The sequence below is a fragment of the Arachis ipaensis genome, chromosome B7 (assembly GCF_059453495.1).
Source record: "Arachis ipaensis isolate K30076 ecotype BB chromosome B7, ASM5945349v1, whole genome shotgun sequence".
Classification (NCBI taxonomy): domain Eukaryota; kingdom Viridiplantae; phylum Streptophyta; class Magnoliopsida; order Fabales; family Fabaceae; genus Arachis; species Arachis ipaensis.
In genome coordinates this window covers 15570106-15592313 of record NC_142442.1, presented here as the reverse complement: position 1 = coordinate 15592313, position 22208 = coordinate 15570106, and the positions used below count along the sequence as shown (strand labels likewise).

The following is a 22208-nucleotide window of genomic DNA, read 5'->3' as shown; positions in this document are numbered from 1 at the left end:
TTTTCAAATCTTTTTAAATTCATCTTATCTTTTTGTTTAATTCTTATCTTTTTCAAAACTACCTAACTAATTTTTTCTTTCTAATTTTCGAAAATCCCTTCCCTCTTTTTCAAAATTCAATTCTAATTAACTAATTGTTTTAAATTTTAATTTAATTTAGTTTCAATTTTTATTTTCGAATTTTAACTTTAATTTTTATTTTTATTGAATTTTCGAATTCTTCTCTTCCTCATCTCCTTCTATTTATTTATTCATCTATTAACACTTCTCTTCCACCCAAAAATTCGAACACCATCTTCCTCTCTGTGTTCGAGTTCTTCTCTTCTCCTTCTTATATTCTTTTCTTCTTATACTTGCATAAGGAATCTCTATACTGTGATATAGAGGATTTCATATTTTCTTTTGTGTTCTTTTCTTTTTCATATGAGCAGGAGCAAGGACAAGAACATTCTTGTTGAAGCAGATCCTGAACCTGAAAGGACTCTAAAGAGGAAACTAAGAGAAGCTAAAATACAACAATCCAGAGACAACCTTACAGAAATTTTCGAAAAGAAAAAGGAGATGGCAGCCGAAAATAATAACAATGTAAGGAAGATGCTTGGTGACTTCACTGCACCAAATTCCAATTTACATGGAAGAAGCATCTCAATCCCTACCATTGGAGTAAACAATTTTGAGCTTAAATCTCAATTAGTTTTTCTGATGCAACAGAACTGCAAGTTTCATGGACTTCCATCAGAAGATCCTTTTCAGTTCTTAACTGAATTCTTGCAGATTTGTGATACTGTTAAGACCAATGGGGTTGATCCCGAGGTCTACAGGCTTATGCTTTTCCCATTTGCTGTAAGAGACAGAGCTAAAATATGGTTGGATTCTCAACCTAAGGATAGCCTGAACTCTTGGGATAAGCTGGTCACGACTTTCTTAGCCAAGTTCTTTCCTCCTCAAAAGCTTAGTAAGCTTAGAGTGGATGTTCAAACCTTCAGACAAAAAGAAGGTGAATCCCTCTATGAAGCTTGGGAGAGATACAAGGAACTGACCAAAAAGTGTCCTTCTGACATGCTTTCAGAATGGACCATCCTGGATATATTCTATGATGGTCTGTCTGAATTAGCTAAGATGTCATTGGACACTTCTGTAGGTGGATCCATTCACCTAAAGAAAATACCTGCAGAAGCTCAGGAACTCATAGACATGGTTGCAAATAACCATTTTATGTACACTTCTGAAAGGAATCCTGTGAATAATGGGACGCCTTAGAGGAAGGGAGTTCTTGAAATTGATGCTCTGAATGCCATATTAGCTCAGAACAAATTATTGACTCAGCAAGTCAATATGATTTCTCAGAGTCTGAATGGATTGCAAGCTGCAACCAACAGTACTCAAGAGGCATCTTCTAAAGAAGAGGCTTATGATCCTGAGAATCCTGTAATAGCAGAGGTGAATTACATGGGTGAAACCTATGGAAACACCTATAATCCCTCATGGAGAAATCATCCAAATTTCTCATTGAAGGATCAACAAAAGCCTTAACAAGGCTTTAACAATGGTGGAAGAAACAGATTTAGCAATAACAAGCCTTTTCCATCATCCACTCAGCAACAGACAGAGAAGTCTGAGCAGAATCCATCTGGCTTAGCCAATTTAGTCTTTGATCTATCTAAGGCCACTTTGAGTTTCATGAATGAAACAAGGTCCTCCATTAGAAACTTGGAGGCACAAGTGGGCCAACTGAGTAAAAGAGTCATTGAAACTCCTCCTAGTACTCTCCCAAGCAATACAGAAGAAAATCCAAAAGGAGAGTGCAAGGCCATAACTTTGCTTAGTGTGGCCGAACCCATAGAGGAGGAGGAGGACGTGAATCCTAGTGAGGAAGACCTCCTGGGACGTTCAATGACCAATAAGGAGTTTCCCTTTGAGGAACCAGAGGAATCTGAGGCTCATCTAGAGACCATAGAGATTCCATTGAATCTCTTTTTACCATTCATGAGCTCTGATGACTATTCATCTTCTGAAGAAGATAAAGACATTGTTGAAGAGCAAGTTGTTCAATATTTAGGAGCAATCATGAAGCTGAATGCCAAATTGTTTGGTAATAAGACTTGGGAGGATGAACCTCCATTGCTTATCAAGGAACTAAATGCCTTGGTTTAGCAAACTCTACCTCAAAAGAAACAAGATCCTAGTAAATTCCTAATTCCCTGTAACATAGGCACCATGACCTTTAAGAAGGCTCTGTGTGACCTGGGATCAAGCATAAACTTAATGTCACTCTCTGTAATGGAGAAACTTGGGATCTTTGAGGTGCAAGCTGCCAGAATCTCATTAGAGATGGTAGACAACTCAAGAAAAGAGGCTTATGGACAAGTAGAGGACGTGTTAGTAAGGGTTGAAGGCCTTTACATCCCTGCTGATTTCATAATCCTAGACACTGGGAAGGATGAGGATGAATCTATCATCCTTGGAAGACCCTTCCTAGCCACAGCAAAAGCTGTGATTGATGTGGACAGAGGAGAATTGATCCTTCAACTGAATGAGGGCAACCTTGTGTTTAAAACTCAAGAATCTCCTTCTATAACCATGGAGAGGAAGCATGAAAAGCTTCTCTCACTGTAGAGTCAACCAGAGCCCCCACAGTCAAACTCTAAGTTTGGTGTTGGGAGGCCACAACCAAACTCTAAGTTTGGTGTTGTACCCCCATATCCAAACTCTAAGTTTGGTGTTGGGAGGTATCAACAATGCTCTGAACATCTGTGAGGCTCCATGGGAGCTCACCGTCAAGCTATTGACATTAAAGAAGCGCTTGTTGGGAGGCAACCCAATGTTATTTACTTATGTTTATTTATTTTCCATTGCTATTTTATGTTTTCTGTAGGTTGATGATCATGTGAAGTCACAAAAATTACTGAAAAATCAAAAACAGAATGAAAAACATAATGAAAAATAGCTCACCCTGGAAGAAGAGCTTACTGGCGTTTAGACGCCAGTAAGGCTAGCAGAATGGGCATTAAACGCCCAGTCTAGCACCATTTTGGGCGTTTAATGCCAGAAATGGGCACCAGTCTGGAGGAAGAACAGAATGAAAAACAGAATGAAAAACAGCTCACCCTGGAGGAAGAGCTTACTGGCGTTTAACGCCATAACAGAGCATGAAACTGGCGTTAAACGCCAGAAACAAGCAGCAGTCTGGCGTTTAAATGCCAGGATTGCACAGTGAGGAAAGCTGGCGTTAAACGCCAAAAACAAGCATGGAACTGGCGTTTAACGCCAGAAATGGGCATGAAAGTGGCGTTTAACGCCAGAAATGGCCAGCAGTCTAGTGTTAAACGCCAGGATTGCATACATAGGGCGTTTTACATGCCTAAAAGGTGCAGGGATGTGAATTCCTTGACACCTCAAGATCTGTGGACCCCACAGGATCACCTCAGGATCTTTGGACCCCATAGGATCACCTCAGGATCTGTGGACCCCACAGGATCCCCACCTACCTCAACTCACCTTCTCTCTTCTTCCTCACACAATCCAATAACCCTCTTCCCCAAACACCTATTCACCAATCACCTCAATCTCTCTTCCCCATCACCTCTTCACCACTCATATCCATCCACACTTTCCCACCCAAACCCACCCTAAATGGCCGAACCCAAAAAATCCCCCCTCCACTATATAAACCCCTCACTACTTCTTTATTTTTACATAACACAACCCTTTATTCTTCCCCTTGGCCGAATATACCCATCTCTCCTTCTCCTCTATTCTTCTTCTTCTTCTTCTACTATTTCTCCTCTTCTTTTGCTCGAGGACGAGCAAACATTCTAAGTTTGGTGTGGTAAAAGCATAGCTTTTTTGTTTTTCCATAACCATTGATGGCACCTAAGGCCAGAGAAACCTCAAGAAAGAGGAAAGGGAAGGCAATTGCTTCCACCTCTGAGTCATGGGAGATGGAGAGATTCATCTCAAAAGTCCATCAAGACCACTTCTATGAAGTTGTGGCCAAGAAGAAAGTGATCCCTGAGGTTCCTTTCAAGCTCAAGAAGAATGAGTATCCGGAGATCCGACTTGAAATTCAAAGAAGAGGTTGGGAAGTCCTCACCAACCCCATTCAACAAGTCGGGATCCTAATGGTTCAAGAGTTCTATGCGAACGCATGGATCACTAGGAACCATGATCAAAGTATGAACCTGAATCCCAAGAATTGGCTTACCTTGGTTCGGGGGAAATACTTAGATTTCAGTCCAAAAAGTGTAAGGTTGGCATTCAACTTGCCAATGATGGAGGAAAACGCACGCCCCTACACTAGAAGGGTCAACTTTGATCAAAGGTTGGACCAAGTCCTCATGGACATATGTGTGGAAGGAGCTCAATGGAAGATTGACTCAAAAGGCAAACCGGTTCAACTGAGAAGACTGGACCTAAAGCTTGTAACTAGAGGATGGTTGGAGTTCATTCAACGCTCAATCATTCCTACTAGCAACCGGTCTAAAGTTACTGTAGACCGGGCCATCATGATCCATAGTATCATGATTGGGGAGGAAGTTGAAGTTCATGAGATTATACCTCAAGAACTCTACAAGGTGGCTGACAAGCCTTCCACTTTGGCAAGGTTAGCCTTTTCTCACCTCATTTGCCACCTCTGCAATTCGGCTGGGATTGACATAGAGGGAGATATCCTCATTTATGAGGATAAGCCCATCACCAAGAAGAGGATGGAGCAAACAAGAGAGCCTATTCATGGAGTTCAAGAGACGCATGAGGAAGCTCATCATCAAGAAATCCCTGAGATGCCTCAAGAGATGCACTTCCCTCCACAAAACTATTGGGAGCAAATCAACACCTCCCTAGGAGAATTAAGTTCCAACATGGAACAACTAAGGATGGAGCACCAAGAGCATTCCATCATCCTCCATGAGATTAGAGAAGATCAAAAAGCTACGAGGGAGGAACAATAAAGACAAGGAAGAGACATAGAGGAGCTTAAGAGCACCATTGGCTCTTCAAGAAGAGGAAGACGCCACCCTCACTAAGGTGGACCCGTTCCTTAATCTCCTTGTTCTTATTTACCCGTTTTTCATTTACTATGCTTTATGTTTTATTTATGTTTGTGTCTTTACTATATGATCATTAGTGTCTAGTAACTATGCCTTAAAGTTATGAATGTCCTATGAATCCATCACCTTTCTTAAATGAAAAATGTTTTAATTACAAAAGAACAAGAAGTACATGATTTCAAACTCATCCTTGAAATTAGTTTAATTATTTTGATGTGGTGACAATACTTTTTGTTTTCTGAATGAATCCTTGAACAGTGCATATGTCTTTTGAATTTGTCGTTCATGAATGTTAAATATGTTGGCTCTTGAAGAATGATGAAAAATGAGAAATGTTATTTGATGATCTGAAAAATCATAAAAATGATTCTTGAAGCAAGAAAAAGTAGTGAATACAAAAGCTTGCAGAAAAAAAAGCAAGCAGAAAAAGCCAATAGCCCTTAAAACCAAAAGGCAAGGGTAATAAAAAGGATCCAAGGCTTTGAGCATCAGTGGATAGGAGGGCCTAAAGGAATCAAATCCTGGCCTAAGTGGCTAAACTAAGTTGTCCCTAACCATGTGCTTGTGGCGTAAAGGTGTCAAGTGAAAAGCTTGAGACTGAGCGGTTAAAGTCGTGATCCAAAGAAAAAAGAGTGTGCTTAAGAACCCTGGACACCTCTAATTGGGAACTTTAGCAAAGCTGAGTCACAATCTGAAAAGGTTCACCCAGTTATGTGTCTGTGGCATTGATGAGCGGATAAATTATACGCTTTTTGGCATTGTTTATAGTATGTTTTTAGTAGAATCTAGTTACTTTTTCAGGACGTTTTCATTAGTTTTTATGTTAAATTCACATTTCTGGACTTTACTATGAGTTTGTGTGTTTTTTTATGATTTCAGGTATTTTCTGGCTGAAATTGAGGGACTTGAGCAGAAATCAGATTCAGAGGTTGAAGAAGGACTGCAGATGCTGTTAGATTCTGACCTCCCTGCACTCAAAGTGGATTTTCTGGAGCTACAGAACTCCAAATGGCGCGCTTCCAATTGCGTTGGAAATTAGAAATCTAGGGCTTTCCAGCAATATATAATAGTCCATACTTTGCTCGAGGATAGACGACGTAAACTGGCGTTCAACGCCAGCTCTCTGCCCAAATCTGGCGTCCAGCGCCAGAAATGGATCAAGAACCAGAGTTCAGCGCCAGAAATGGATCAAAACCTGGCATTCAACTCCACAAATGGCCTCTGCACGTGTAACATTCAAGCTCAGCCCAAGCACACACCAAGTGGGCCCCAGAAGTGGATTTATGCATCAATTACTTACTCATGTAAACCCTAGTAGCTAGTCTAGTATAAATAGGACCTTTTACTATTGTATTAGACATCTTTGATCAGTTTTATGCTATCCTAGATCACATTTTGGGGGCTGGCCATCTCGGCCATGCCTGGACCTTTTACTTATGTATTTTCAACGGTAGAGTTTCTACACTCCATAGATTAAGGTGTGGAGCTCTGCTGTTCCTCAAAGATTAATGCAAAGTACTACTGTTTTTCTATTCAATTCAACTTATTCCGCTTCTAAGATATTCATTCGCACTTCAACCTGAATGTGATGAACGTGACAATCATCATCATTCCCCATGAACGCGTGCCTGACAACCACTTCCGTTCTACCTTCGATTGAATGGGTGTCTCTTGGATCCCTTAATCAGGATCTTCGTGGTATAAGTTAGAACCAATGGATGGCCATTCAAGAGAATCCGGAAAGTCTAAACCTTGTCTGTGGTATTCCGAGTAGGATTCAATGATTGAATGACTGTGACGAGCTTCAAACTCACGATTGCTGGGCGTAGTGACAGACGCAAAAGGATAGTAAATCCTATTCCAGCATGATCGAGAACCGACAGACGATTAGCCGTGCCGTGACAGGGCATTTGGATCATTTTTCCGAGAGAAGACCGAAAGTAGCCATTGACAATGGTGATGCATTACATAAAGCTTGCCATAGGAAGGAGTAAGACTGATTGGATGAAGACAGCAGGAAAGCAGATATTCAGAGGGACAAAAGCATCTCTATACACTTATCTGAAACTTTCACCAACGATTTACATAAGTGTTTCTATCCTTTATTTTATGTTTATTTAATTATTATTCGAAAATTCCATTATCAATTTATATCTGCCTGACTGAGATTTACAAGGTGACCATAGCTTGCTTCATACCAACAATCTCCGTGGGATCGACCCTTACTCACGTAAGGTATTACTTGGACGACCCAGTGCACTTGCTGGTCAATTACACGGAGTTGTGAACCATGGTATTGGCATCATGTTTTTGGCGCCATTGCCAGGGAAAGAAAGAGCAATGAATTTTACATAATTAAAGTGTAATCACGATTCCGCGTTACCAAGTTTTTGGCGCCGTTGCCGGGGATTGCTTGAGTTTGGACAACTGACGGCTCATCTTGTTGCTCAGATTAGGTAATTTTCTTTTCGTTTTCTTTTCAAAAATTTTTCAAAAATCTTTCAAAAATTTCTCATCTGTTTTCGAAAAATTTTTTTTTTTAGATTCAGAATTTTTAAGAATGAATTCTAGTGTTTCATGAAGCATGTGAAGCCTGGCTGGCTGTAAAGCCATGTCTAAATTCTTTTGGACTGAGGCTTCCAACCATCAGCTGTTATACGACTGTAGGGTATGTCAGGCATGTCATGTCTGAGTTACATGCTAAAGCTTGGCTGGCCATTGGCCATGTCTAGTGTTTTGGACCGGAGTTTTCATTGAAAGCTTGGCTGGCTAGTGAGCCATGTCTAATTCCTGGACTGAAGCTTTAGACTAAGAATGCAAGATTCTTGGAATTCATATTAAAAATTTTGGAATCCTTATTTTTCTTTTTCATATAATTTTTGAAAAATACCAAAAAAATTAGAAAATCATAAAAATCAAAAATATTTTTTGTGTTTCTTGTTTGAGTCTTGAGTCATATCATAAGTTTGGTGTCAATTGCATATGCATCTTGCATTTTTCGAAATTCATGCATTCATAGTGTTCTTCATGATCTTCAAGTTGTTCTTGGTAAGTCTTCTTGTTTGATCTTGATGTTTTTCTTGTTTTGCATCTTTTGTTGTTTTTCATATGCATTTTTCGTTTGTTAGAGTCTAAACATGAAAGATTTCTAAAGTTTGGTGTCTTACATGTTTTCTTTGCATAAAAAGATTTTCAAAAATATGTTCTTGATGTTCATCATGATCTTCAAAGTGTTCTTGGTGTTCATCTTGACATTCATAGCATTCTTGCATGCATTAATTGTTTTGATCCAAAAATTTTCATGCATTGCATCATTTTCATGTTTTTCATAAAAGTTTCAAAAATAAAAAAAAATATCTTTCCCTTTTTCTCTCATCAAATTCGAAAATTTGAGTTGACTTTTTCAAAATTTTTTAAAAATCAAGTTGTTTCTTATGAGTCAAATCAAATTTTCAATTTGAAAATCTTATCTTTTTCAAAATCTTTTTCAAAAATCATATCTTTTTCATTATTTTCGAAAATTTCAAAAATCTTTTTCAAAATATTTTTCAAAAATCTTTTTCTTATCTTTATCACATAATTTTCGAAAATAATATTAACAATTAATGTTTTGATTCAAAAAAATTTTGAAGTTTGTTACTTACTTGTTAAGAAAGATTCAAACTTTAAGTTCTAGAATCATATTTTATGATTTCTTGTGAATCAAGTCATTAATTGTGATTTTAAAAATCAAATCTTTTTCAAAACTAATTTCAATCATATCTTTTCAAAAATATCTTCTTATCTTACCTCTCTCAAAAATTTGATTTCAAAATATCTTTTCTAACCTCTTATCTTCTTATCTCTTCAAAATTGATTTTCAAAATTTGTTTCAACTAACTAACTAACTTTTTGTTTGTTTCTTATCTTTTTCAAAACTACCTAACTAACTCTCTCTCTCTAATTTTCGAAAATATCTCCCCCTTTTTCAAAAATTTCTTTTTAATTAACTAAATCATTTTACTTTTTAATTTTTATTTTCGAAAATCACTAACTCTTTTTTAAAAATTATTTTCGAAAAATTCTTCTTCTCTCTCATCTCCTTCTGTTTATTTATTCATCTACTAACATCTCTCCTTCACCCACCAAAAATCCGAACCCTCTCTCTTTCTCTGAGTTCAGATTTTTCTCTTCTTCTTTTCTTCTACTAACAATAAGGAACCTCTTTACTGTGACATAGAGGATTCCTCTTCTTTTCTTGTTCTCTTCTCTTTCTTATGAGCAGGAACAAGAAAAAAAGCATTCTTGTTGAAGCTGATCCAGAACCTGAAAGGACTCTGAAGAGGAAACTAAGAGAAGCTAAATTACAACAATCCAGAGACAACTTGATTGAAAATTTCGAACAAGTAAAGGAGATGGCAGCCGAACCCAACAACAATGCAAGGAGAATGCTTGGTGACTTTACTGCACCAAATTCCAATTTACATGGAAGAAGCATCTCCATCCCAACCATTGGAGCAAACAATTTTGAGCTGAAACCTCAGCTAGTTTCTCTAATGCAACAAAATTGCAAGTTTCATGGACTTACATCTGAAGATCCCTTTCAGTTCTTAACTGAATTCTTGCAGATATGTGATACTGTAAAGAATAATGGAGTAGATCCTGAAGTCTACAGGCTCATGCTTTTTCCTTTACTGTAAGAGACAGAGCTAGACTCTGGTTGGATTCTCAACCTAAGGATAGCCTGAACTCATGGGATAAGCTGGTCAAGGCTTTCCTAGCCAAGTTCTTTCCTCCTCAAAAGCTTAGTAAGATTAGAGTGGACGTTCAGACCTTCAGACAGAAAGAAGGTGAATCCCTCTATGAAGCTTGGGAGAGATACAAAGGACTGACCAAAAAGTGTCCTACTGACATGCTTTCAGAATGGACCATCCTGGATATCTTCTATGATGGTTTGTCTGACTTAGCTAAAATGTCATTAGATACTTCTGCAGGTGGATCCATACACCTAAAGAAAACGCCTGCAGAAGCTCAAGAACTTATTGACATGGTTGCTAACAACCAGTTCATGTACACTTCTGAGAGAAATCCTATAAGCAATGGGACGCCTCAAAAGAAGGGAGTTCTTGAGATTGATACTCTGAATGCCATATTGGCTCAGAACAAATTATTGACCCAACAGGTCAATATGATTTCTCAGAGTCTGAATGGATTGCAAGCTGCATCCAACAGTACTCAAGAGGCGCCTTCTGAATAAGAGGCCTATGATCCTGAGAACCCTGCAATAGCAGAGGTAAATTATTTAGGTGAACCTTATGGAAACACCTATAACTCATCATGGAGAAATCATCCAAATTTCTCATGGAAGGATCAACAAAAGCCACAACAAGGCTTTAATAATGGTGGAAGAAATAGGTTTAACAATAGTAAACCTTTTCCATCATCTACTCAGCAACAGACAGAGAACTCTGAACAAAATACTTTTAATTTATCAAATCTAGTCTCTGATCTATCTAAGGCCACTTTAAGTTTCATGAATGAAACAAGGTCCTCCATCAGAAATTTGGAGGCACAAGTGGGCCAGCTGAGTAAAAGGATCACTGAAATCCCTCCTAGTACTCTCCCAAGCAATACAGAAGAAAATCCAAAAGGAGAGTGCAAGGCCATTGATATAGTCAACACGGCCGAACCTAGAGAGGAAGGAGAGGACGTGAATCCCAGTGAGGAAGACCTCCTGGGACGTCCAGTGATCAATAAGGAGTTTCCCTTTGAGGAACCAACGGACTCTGAGGCTCATCTAGAGACCATAGAGATTCCTTTGAATCTCCTTACACCCTTCATGAGCTCTGATGAGTATTCCTCTTCTGAAGAGAATGAGGATGTCACTGAAGAGCAAGTTGCCAAGTTCCTTGGTGCAATCATGAAGCTGAATGCCAACTTATTTGGTAAAATGACTTGGGGAGATGAACCTCCCCTGTTCACTGATGAACTAAATGCATTGGAATTACTGAGACTACCTCAGAAGAAAGAGGATCCAGGAAAGTTCCCCATACCTTGTACCATAGGCACCATGACCTTTGAGAAGGCTCTATGTGACCTTGGGTCAGGGATAAACCTCATGCCACTCTCTGTAATGGAGAAGCTGGGAATATTTGAGGTGCAAGCTGCTAGAATCTCATTAGAGATGGCAGACAGCTCAAGAAAAGAGGCTTATGGACAAGTAGAGGACATGTTAGTAAAGGTTGAAGGCCTTTACATCCCTGCTGATTTCATAATCCTAGACACTGGGAAGGATGAGGATGAATCCATCATCCTTGGAAGACCCTTCCTAGCCACAGCAAGAGCTGTGATTGATGTTGACAGAGGTGAATTAGTCCTTCAATTAAATAAGGACAACCTTGTGTTTAAAACTCAAGGATCTCTCTCTGCAACCATGGAGAGGAAGCATGAAAAGCTTCTCTCACTACAGAGTCAGCTAGAGCCCCCACAGTCAAACTCTAAGTTTGGTGTTGGGGAGTCTCAACAAAGCTCTGAACATCTGTGAGGCTCCATGAGAGCCCACTGTCAAGCTATTGACATTAAAGAAGTGCTTGTTGGGAGGCAAACCAATGTTTATCTAATTATATTTTTATTGGTTATATGTCTTTATAGGTTCATGATCATGTGGAGTCACAAAATAAACAGAAAAAATAAAAACAGCAGAAGAAAAATCACACCCAGGAGGAAGCACCTGTCTGGCGTTCAACGCCAGAACAGAGTATAGTTCTGGCGCTGAACGCCCAAAATGGGTAGTGTCTGGGCGCTGAACGCCCAAAATGGACACCAATCTGGCGCTGAACGCCAGAATTGCACCCTGGAGAAGAGCTGGCGCTGAACGCCCAGAACAAGCATGGTTCTGGCGTTCAACGCCAGAAATGGACTACAAATGGGCGTTGAACGCCCAAAATAGGCACCAACTTGGCGCTGAACGCCCAGAGTTGGATGCAAAGGCATTTTACATGCCCAATTTGGTGCAAGGTTGTAAATCCTTGAACACCTCAAGATCTGTGGACTCCACAGGATCATCTCAAGATCTGTGGATCCCATAGGATCATCTCAGGATCTGTGGACCCCACAGGATCATCTCAGGATCTGTGGACCCCACAGGATCCCCACCTACCTCCACTCACTCTCTTCTCACCCCTCTTTCACACAATCCTATAATCACTCTTCCCCAAAACCCTTCACCTATCATCTCCATCCCTCTTCCCTATTAACCCTTCACCACTCACATCTACCCACTCTTCCCCATAAACCTACCTCATAAACTCCACCCACCTTCGAAATTCAAAACCAATTTCCCACCCAAACCCACCCATATGGCCGAAACCTTACCCCCCCTCCCTTCCCTATATAAAGCTCTCCATTCCTCTTCATTTTCACACAACACACCCCTCTATACCCTTCTTGGCCGAAACACACATCTCCTTCTCCACCTCCTCCATTTCTTCTTCTTCTTCTTCTATTCTTTCGTTTATTGCTCGAGGACGAGCAATATTCTAAGTTTGGTGTGGTAAAAGCATAGCTTTTTTGTTTTTCCATTACCATTGATGGCACCTAAGACCGGAGAATCCTCTAGAAGAGGGAAAGGGAAGACAAAAGCTTCCACATCCGAGTCATGGGAGATGGAAAGGTTCATCTCCAAAGCCCATCAAGACCACTTCTATGATGTTGTGGCCAAGAAGAAGGTGATCCCCGAGGTCCCTTTCAAACTCAAAAGAAATGAGTATCCGGAGATCCGACATGAGATTCAAAGAAGAGATTGGGAAGTTCTAACAAACCCCATCCAACAAGTCGGCATCCTAATGGTTCAAGAGTTCTATGCCAATGCATGGATCACCAAGAACCATGATCAAAGTAAGAACCCGGATCCAAAGAACTATGTTACAATGGTTCGGGGGAATTACTTAGATTTTAGTCCGGAGAATGTGAGGTTGGCGTTCAACTTGCCAAACATGGAAGAAAACGCATGCCCCTACACTAGAAGGGTCAACTTTGATCAAAGGTTGGACCAAGTCCTTGTGGACATATGTGTGGAAGAAGCTCAATGGAAGATTGACTCCAAAGGCAAGCCAGTTCAACTAAGAAGACTGGACCTCAAGCCTATAGCTAGAGGATAGTTGGAATTCATCCAATGCTCCATCATCCCCACTAGCAACCGATCTGAAGTTACTGTGGATCGGGCCATCATGATTCATAGCATCATGATTGGAGAGGAAGTAGAAGTTCATGAAGTCATCTCCAGTGAACTCTAAAAAAATAGCCGACAAGCCCTCTCCTGGGTCAAGGCTAGCTTTTCCTCATCTAATTTGCCATCTATGTTACTCAGCTGGAGCTTTCATAGAAGGTGACACTTCCATTGAGGAAGGAAATCCCATCACCAAGAAAAGGATGGAGCAAGCAAGAGAGCCCATTAATGGAGCTCAAGAGGCGTATGGAGCTCATCACCATGAGATCCCGGAGATGCCTCAAATGCACTTTCCTCCAAATAACTTTTGGGGAGAACATCAACACCTCCCTAGAAGAAATAAGTTCCAACATGGGACAACTAAGGGTGGAACATCAAGAGCACTCCATCATGCTTCATGAAATAAGAGAAGATCAAAAAGCAATGAGGGAGGAGCAACAAAGACAAAGAAGAGACATAGAAGAGCTCAAGGACATCATTGGTTCCTCAAGGAGGAAACGCCACCATCACTAAGGTGGATTCATTCCTTGTTCTTATTTCTTCTGTTTTTCGTTTTTATATGTTATGTGCCTATCTATGTTTGTGTCTTTATTACATGATCATTAGTAGTTAGTAAACTTTGTCTTAAAGTTATAAATGTCCTATGAATCCATCACCTCTCTTAAATGAAAAATGTTTTAATTCAAAAGAACAAGAAGTACATGAGTTTCGAATTTATCCTTGAACTTAGTTTAATTATATTGATGTGGTGACAATACTTTTTGTTTTCTGAATGAATGCTTGAAACAGTGCATATGTCTTTTGAAGTTGTTGTTTAAGAATGTTAAATATGTTGGCTCTTGAAAGAATGATGACAAGGAGACATGTTATTTGATAATATGAAAAATCATAAAAATGATTCTTAAAGCAAGAAAAAGCAGCAAAGAACAAAGCTTGCAGAAAAAAAAAATAGCGAAAAAAAAATAGAAAGAAAAAGAAAAAGCAAGCAAAAAAAGCCAAAGCTCTTAAAACCAAAAGGCAAGAGCAAAAAGCCAATAACCCTTAAAACCAAAAGGCAAGGGTAATAAAAAGGATCCCAAGGCTTTGAGAATCAGTGGTTAGGAGGGCCTAAAGGAATCAAATCCCGGTCTAAGCGGCTAAACCAAGCTGTCCCTAACCATGTGCTTGTGGCGTGTAGGTGTCAAGTGAAAACTTGAGACTGAGCGGTTAAAGTCAAGGTCCAAAGCAAAAAAAGAGTGTGCTTAAGAACCCTGGACACCTCTAATTGGGGACTTTAGAAAAGCTGAGTCACAATCTAAAAAGGTTCACCCAATTATGTGTCTGTGGCATTTATGTATCCGGTGGTAATACTGGAAAACAAAGTGCTTAGGGCCACGGCCAAGACTCATAAAGAAGCTGTGTTCAAAAATCATCATACTGAACTAGGAGAATCAATAACACTATCTGAACTCTGAGTTCCTATAGATGCCAATCATTCTGAACTTCAATGGATAGAGTGAGATGCCAAAACTATTCAAGAGGCAAAAAGCTATAAGTCCCGCTCATCTAATTTGGGCTATGTTTCCTTGATAGTTTAGAATTTATAGTATATTCTCTTCTTTTTATCCTATTTGATTTTCAGTTGCTTGGGGACAAGCAACAATTTAAGTTTGGTGTTGTGATGAGCGGATAATTTATACGCTTTTTGGCATTGTTTTTAGTATGTTTTTAGTAGAATCTAGTTACTTTTAGGGATGTTTTCATTAATTTTTATGTTAAATTCACATTTCTGGACTTTACTATGAGTTTGTGTGTTTTTCTGTGATTTCAGGTATTTTCTGGCTGAAATTGAGGGACTTGAGCAGAAATCAGATTCAGAGGTTGAAGAAGGACTGCAGATGCTGTTAGATTCTAACCTCCCTGCACTTAAAGTGGATTTTCTGGAGCTACAGAACTCAAATTGGCGCGCTTCCAATTGCGTTGGAAAGTAGACATCCAGGGCTTTCCAGCAATATATAATATTCCATACTTTGCTCGAGGATAGATGACGTAAACTGGCGTTCAACGCCAGCTCTCTGCCCAAATCTGGCGTCCAGCGCCAGAAATGGATCAAGAACCAGAGTTCAGCGCCAGAAATGGATCAAAACCTGGCGTTCAACTCCACAATTGGCCTCTGCACGTGTAACATTCAAGCTCAGCCCAAGCACACACCAAGTGGGCCCCGGAAGTGGATTTATGCATCAATTACTTACTCATGTAAACCCTAGTAGCTAGTCTAGTATAAATAGGACCTTTTACTATTGTATTAGACATCTTTGATCAATTTTATGCTATCCTAGATCACTTTTTGGGGGCTGGCCATCTCGGCCATGCCTGGACCTTTTACTTATGTATTTTCAACGGTAGAGTTTCTACACTCCATAGATTAAGGTGTGGAGCTCTGCTGTTCCTCAAAGATTAATGTAAAGTACTACTATTTTTCTATTCAATTCAACTTATTCCACTTCTAAGATATTCATTCACACTTCAACCTGAATGTGATGAACGTGACAATCATCATCATTCCCCATGAACGCGTGCTTGACAACCACTTCCGTTCTACCTTCGATTGAATGGGTGTCTCTTGGATCCCTTAATCAGGATCTTCGTGGTATAAGTTAGAACCCATGGATGGCCATTCAAGAGAATCCGGAAAGTCTAAACCTTGTCTGTGGTATTCCGAGTAGGATTCAATGATTGAATGACTGTGACGAGCTTCAAACTTGCGATTACTGGGCGTAGTGACAGACGCAAAAGGATAGTAAATCCTATTCCAGCATGATCGAGAATCGACAGACGATTAGCCGTGCCGTGACAGGGCATTTGGATCATTTTCCTAAGAGAAGACCGAAAGTAGCCATTGACAATGGTGATGCATTACATAAAGCTTGCCATAGGAAGGAGTAAGACTGATTGGATGAAGACAACAGGAAAGCAGAGATTCAGAGGGACAAAAGCATCTCTATACACTTATCTGAAACTCTCACCAACGATTTACATAAGTGTTTCTATCCTTTATTTTATGTTTATTTAATTATTATTCAAAAACTCCATTATCAATTTATATCTGCCTGACTGAGATTTACAAGGTGACCATAGCTTGCTTCATACCAACAATCTCCGTGGGATCGACCTTTACTCACGTAAGGTATTACTTGGACGACCCAGTGCACTTGCTGGTCAGTTACACGGAGTTGTGAACCATGGTATTGAAATCATGTTTTTGGTGCCATTGCCAGGGAAAGAAAGAGCAATGAATTTTACATAATTAAAGTGTAATCACAATTCCGCGTTACCAGGCATGTATGTATCCGGTGGTAATACTGGAAAACAGAGTGCTTTGGGCCACGGCCAAGACTCTTAAAGTAGCTGTGTTCAAGAATCAACATACTGAACTAGGAGAATCAATAACACTATCTGAATTCTAAGTTCCTATAGATGCCAATCATTCTGAACTTCAAAGGATAAAGTGGGATGCCAAAACTATTCAAGAGGCAAAAAGCTACTAGTCCCGCTCATCTGATTGGAGCTAAGTTTCATTGATAGTTTGGAGTTTATAGTATATTCTCTTCTTTTTATCCTATTTGATTTTCAGTTGCTTGGGGACAAGCAACAATTTAAGTTTGGTGTTGTGATGAGCGGATAATTTATGCGCTTTTTGGCATTGTTTTTAGTATGTTTTAGTTAGTTTTTATTATATTTTTATTAGTTTTTAATTAAAAATCACATTTCTGGACTTTACTATGAGTTTGTGTGTTTTTCTGTGATTTCAGGTATTTTCTGGCTGAAATTGAGGGACCTGAGCAAAAATTTGATTCAGAGGCTGACAAAGGACTGCTGATGCTGTTGGATTCTGACCTCCCTGCACTCGAAATGGATTTTCTAGAGCTACAGAACTCCAAATGGCGTGCTCTTAATTGCGTTGGAAATTAAACATCCAGGGCTTTCCAGAAATATATAATAGTTTATACTTTGACCGAGTATAGATGATGCAAACTGGCGTTGAACGCTAGCTCTCTGCCCAATTCTGGAGTCAAACGCCAGAAACACGTTGCAAAGTGGAGTTAAACGCCCAAACTGGCACCAAAGCTGGCGTTTAACTCCAAGAAAAGTCTCTACATGTTTAAAGCTCATGCTCAGCCCAAGCACACACCAAGTGGGTCCCGGAAGTAGATTTCTACATCATTTACTCATTTCTGTAAACCCTAGTAACTAGTTTAGTATAAATAGAACTTTTTACTATTGTATTTACATCTTATGCATTCTGAGTTTATCTTTGGATCATATTGATCACGTCTAGGGGCTGGCTTCTCGGCCATGCCTGGACCTTGTTCTTATGTATTTTCAACGGTAGAGTTTCTACACTCCATAGATTAAGGTGTGGAGCTCTGCTGTATCTCGAGTATTAATACAATTACTACTATTTTCTATTTAATTCAGCTTATTCCTATTCTAAGATACTCATTCGCACCAAAGAACATGATGAATGTGATGATTATGTGACGCTCATCACCATTCTCACCTATGAACGCGTGCCTGACAACCACTTCCGTTCTACATGCAAACAAGGCTTGAATGAGTATCTCTTAGCCTCCTGATCGTGAGATCAGAGTCTTCGTGGTATAAGTTAGAACCCATGGATGGCCATTCCTGAGATCCGGAAAGTCTAAACCTTGTCTGTGGTATTCCGAGTAGGATCTGGGAAGGGATGGCTGTGACGAGCTTCAAACTCGCGAGTACTGAGCGTAGTGACAGACGCAAAAGGATAGTAAATCCTATTCCGGTATGATCGAGAACCGACAGATGATTAGCCGTGCTGTGATAGAGCATTTGGACCATTTTCACTGAGAGGACGGGATGTAGCCATTGACAGCGGTGATGCCCGACATACAGCTTGCCATGGAAAGGAGTAAGAAGGATTGGATGAAGACAGTAGGAAAGCAGAGAGACAGAAGGGACAAAGCATCTCCATACGCTTATCTGAAATTCTCACCAATGAATTACATAAGTATCTCTATCTTTATTTTACATTTTATTTATATTTTAATTATTAAATCTCCATAACCATTTGAATCCGCCTGACTGAGATTTACAAGATGACCATAGCTTGGCTTCATACCGACAATCTCCGTGGGATCGACCTTTATTCACGTAAGGTTTATTACTTGGATGACCCAGTGCACTTGCTGGTTAGTTGTGCGAAATTTTGACAAAGAATTAAGATTATAAACGTGCGTATTGAGTTTTCAGCGCCGTTACCAAAGAAGATGGATCGTCACGATTTCTGCGCACCAATGCGCGTACCTGACGCGCACGGGTCGCAAGCAATTTTGGCCTCTGTGCGAAATGAACAGAGAGTTGTGCATGCGCGGGCCTGGACTCGCATGATTCGCACAACCAAAGGCACGCGCACGCATCCCAGACGCTTACGCATCGCTTGAACAATATGCGACCCACGCGTACGCGTGATGTACGCGTACGCGTTACGTGCGACGCACAATTGAATCACTACACCGCTTGATTTCAATTCTCCCATCCCCTAATCCTAATTCTTTTTCATTCCTAATTCTTTCTTCTTTCTTCTTCCCTCTTTCTTCCTTATTTCTTCTTACTATCTACTACTTTCTACCTCAGGTTTCTTTTCTTCCCCCTATCTACTCTTTCCTCCTTCTTTTAATTATTGCATTTATTTATTTTTCTTTCTTTCCAATTTTATGTTATCTTAGTTATTTATGGTTTCTTTTTTATACATTCTTATGTTGGTGTTGGAACTTTATTTGGATAATACCTTATTACCATTAAGCTTGTGAAAATTATGAAGAGTGATTTGACAATTGACATTTAAATTTAGCTCTCATACATTTGGATTCATTATTTTCACTCCTATTTTAACTTGCACACCAAGTGTTTGTGAAAAAACTCTTATGGCATTCTGCATCATATTTCATTTTACTCTTATACTTTAACGCCTCTTTTTCACGACACTTGGACTCCACATGTATTTGAGATTATCACTCACAGTTGTCAGTATACTGGTGCTCCTTAATTTGGCACATTTAATCATTGATGTTTGAGCTATGCTTCTCATGCCTATTACTTGCATGCTTTTAACCTCTTGCATCTAATTACTATGAATTGCCTTTCTCGCTCTTAATTGATGTCTTACCTACATGTTGTAGTTACCATGTATTTAAGCTATTACCTTTTCTTTGGCATCCATTATCACTTGAAATTTTCTCCCTCTGGTTTTTAGTTCTCTATATTTAACATTCTTCCTCTTTCCTTCCTCCTTAGGCATGGGTACCACGAAAGGAAAAGAGAAGGCCACTGACAAGACACTAGCGCGGAGAGGAACCAAGAGACCTCCAGCTAAGGCGCCTCCATCTACAAGCATCCAGCCGCCAACAAAGCGGGTGAAGAGGATCATCAAAGTTGATGAAGCAGAAAAAGCATCAGTTGGAACCACCCGTCCACTTGCACATCTTAGCATGCACCGAAGACGGTGCAATCTTTAAGTGTGGGGAGGTCGATACCGACTTCCGTGGGTTAGTTATTTTCTTCTCAACACCAATGTTTAATTTGTTAGTTGTTGCATTTGCATGTTTGATTGCCTGTCTATTTGATTTTATGCATATTTTACCACTGCTTGGTTGAAGTAATATTCTCTTTTTCAAGAAACTTTTTAGAGTATTTCACTAATTTGAATTAAAATTTTTATTGGACTTGTTTGAAGAAATTTATTTTGGAACATAGTTTTTGAGCTCGAACACACAAAACCACTGAGATTTTGAGCCTATTTGATTGGTTGCATTTTATCAACCAATATTTTGTTTTGGTTGTATTTTTCTCTCTATAATTGTGATCTTTGTCTTACTTGATTCTATATTTCCATTATTTGACGTATGCATGCACTTATATGATTGAGGACTTTGTTTCACTTAGCTTACATACCCATATGGCCTTAACCTTTCATTATCCTTTGCAAACCAATTTTGAGCCTATTTTACCCCTTTGTTCTTTACTTTAGCTCATCACTAACTCTAAGTGGAAAACAATAATGTCCTTAATTTGAATCCTTGGTTAGCTTAAACTAGTGAAAGTGCTCATGATTTAAGTGTGGGGAAGTTGGGTTTAAAAATATTTGGTTTGAGAATTGGGTGTTGTATATTCTTGAGGAAATGTGAAAAAGAATATTGAGGACATGTTTATGCATTCAATACTTTAATCATATGCATTGAGAAAAACAAAAGAAAAGAAAAGAAAAAAAATAGAAAAAAATAATAGAAAAAAAAGGAGAGAAAAAGAAAAGAAAAAGAGCAAACAATAAAAAGGGGACAAAATGCCCCAAGGTAAATGGTGATAGTAATGCATATGTGTTGTACTCAAAATTTCGGATGCATGAATATGTGGAAAACATAGTTAATGGGTAGTTAGATTTTGCATTTTAATTACATGGATTGTCCTAAGTTAGGTGGAGAGTTTAGGTTAATTAAGGATTCATATTTTAGTCTACTTGACCAAATACAATCCTACCTTGACCCTAACCCCATTACAACCCTTAAAAGACCTCTTGATATGTGTATTGGTGCATTAAATTTCTGTTGATTGTTAGATGAAGAGCAAGTCTTAGAAAGCAAGCTTAGTAGAGAATTGAGAGAATTGAACCTTAAACACCTGAGCGATTAGAGTGCATATACACTTCCGGTGAGGGTTCGATGCTCGATTCTTTGTTCCCGGCTTTCATGAGCTATCTTCTTCTTGCAAGTCTATTTGTACTTCATTTTTATGATTTGAATTAGTGAAATCCAGCTCATATTTGTTCTTAAAAGATTTATTTACCTTTAACCAAGTGGGTAAAAGCATTTTGCATTTAGTTGCATTCATATAGATAGGTTGCATTTCATAAGTTTTACCATTCCTCTTCACTCCTTTATAGCTTCTCTTAGGCTTAGCATGAGGACATGCTAATATTTAAGTGTCGGGAGATTTGATGCACCACTATTTCGTGGTATATTTTGTACTTCATTGAGTGGATTTTATCTACTAAACTCACACTTATTCATAGAATTCGCATGTTTTACATTTTCCTTCCTAATTTTGTGCTTTGATTGAAAACTTGCTTCCTAAGCCATTAAATTGTATATTTTAATTCCCCTTTATACCATTCGATGTCGTGATATGTGTGTTAAGTGTTTTCAAAGATTACAGGGCAGGAATGGCTTAGAGAATGGAAAGGAAGCATGCAAAAGTGGAAGGAATACAAGAAACTGAAGGAATTGCTAAGCTGTCTAGTCTGACCTCTTCGTACTAAATCAACCATAACTTGAGCTACAGAGATTCAAATGAGGTGGTTTTAGTTGCGTTGGAAAGCTACTATCTGGGGCTTCGCAACGATATACAATTTGCCATAGTTGCCATGCTGTTAGGCGACGTACACGCGTGGATCACGCATACGCATGACCTGACAAAAGTTCAATCCACGCGTACGCGTGATAGAGCCACATGCTGGACGTATCAGAAATCGCTGGGTGCAATTTCTGGGCTATTTTGACCAAGTTTTTGGCCTAAAAAACACAGATTAGAGGCTACAGAGTGGGGGAATCCAAGGATTCAGTCAGACAACATTCATTCACATTAGTTAGGTTTTAGATGTAGTTTCTAGAGAGAGAGGCTCTCTCCTCTCTCTTAGGTTTTAGGATTCTTAGGTTTAGTTATTTTCAATTTCAGATTTCTACTTTTTTTTTAATTTAGCTTCTCTTCTACTTTTAATTATTCTTCTACTTTAGTTTATCTTCTCTTGTTGATTTATGTTCCCAATTTGGTCTATGAACTTTTCATGTTAGATTTGATTTTCTATTTAATGCAATTTAAGGTAATTTAGATTTATGATTGCTTTCTTCAATTTATGTTATTGATGCTTTCAATTTAATTTGGAT

At 39.1% G+C, this 22208-nt stretch overlaps 2 non-coding genes across 2 annotated transcripts; both read right to left on the bottom strand.

The window, feature by feature from the left end:
• Positions 1–957: 957 nt before the first annotated feature.
• On the bottom strand, positions 958–1065 carry LOC148550422 (small nucleolar RNA R71). Its single transcript, XR_015892724.1, has one exon. It is a non-coding gene; the product is annotated as a small nucleolar RNA R71 (small nucleolar RNA).
• An 8772-nt stretch (positions 1066–9837) lies between these two features.
• LOC148550421 (small nucleolar RNA R71) lies at positions 9838–9944 on the bottom strand. The gene has a single exon (XR_015893151.1). It is a non-coding gene; the product is annotated as a small nucleolar RNA R71 (small nucleolar RNA).
• Between the last annotated feature and the right edge of the window lie 12264 nt (positions 9945–22208).